The sequence below is a fragment of the Camelus ferus genome, chromosome 27, assembly GCF_009834535.1.
Source record: "Camelus ferus isolate YT-003-E chromosome 27, BCGSAC_Cfer_1.0, whole genome shotgun sequence".
In the NCBI taxonomy this organism is placed as follows: domain Eukaryota; kingdom Metazoa; phylum Chordata; class Mammalia; order Artiodactyla; family Camelidae; genus Camelus; species Camelus ferus.
In genome coordinates, this window is record NC_045722.1 from 25,034,973 (window position 1) to 25,035,749 (window position 777).

The 777-nt window shown below is 41.4% G+C and overlaps 1 non-coding gene across 1 annotated transcript; it reads left to right on the forward strand.

The window, feature by feature from the left end:
• The first annotated feature begins 234 nt into the window (after positions 1–234).
• On the forward strand, positions 235–304 carry LOC116660319. Its single transcript, XR_004315773.1, has one exon. It is a non-coding gene; the product is annotated as a small nucleolar RNA SNORD108 (small nucleolar RNA).
• Positions 305–777: the final 473 nt, after the last annotated feature.

Sequence of the window (777 nt, forward strand, 5' to 3'; positions counted from 1 at the left end):
AGTGCTGACTGAGGACCATTTCACCTTGGATGTTTGGTGCAACTGAGCGTTGTCAGTTATTACAGGGTGAAAAGATGCAGGGGTAGTTACTGGTTCAGCCCCATCCAAATAGTCCTTATTCTTGAAGTGATGCTTCTTTATAGATGACCTCAAGAAAATTCCTTGTAAATATAAATCCCTGGAAGACAATCAGGTTTTGGGGGTTTTGTTTTTGTTTTGAAGGTGGGAGGGTTGGCTTGATGATCAGACTCATTATTTCTTGAACCTGATGACAGCTTTATTCCTGTGAGCAGAATCCAAGGTCCAGCCAAGCGAGCTTACAATGGGATCAATTTGGTGAGAAGAGTAGTGGAAGGAATTAGTTAGCAGTAGATGGCGAGTGCAGTGGTGGATGAAAGGAAGATACAATGAAAAAGACAGGGTATAAAGTGATTGTAACATGTCCTTGTGTTGCCGAAGTGTGAAGGGGGATATGTAAATTGACCACATTGTCTGGACTGTTTCAGTTGTTCGTGATCTGAAAGCTGTCCTGTTTGAATATTAAAACAGTGCGGGTAGGTTAGGAGTCAGAATTACCATTTACCTGCTACTTTTAACTTCAGTGTGTGGGTCTCAGCCAGGTTTGCCATTGTGAGTTTTTTGCCCTGTCCTGAGACAACTATTTAGGCCATATTGTCTTGAGATTATTGTGACTGGCAAGATGTACTGATCAGCTGTCTGTTCCTGCTGTGGTTATTGGAATGGGTAGAGAGTTATATATTTCTAAGTAACTTAAAT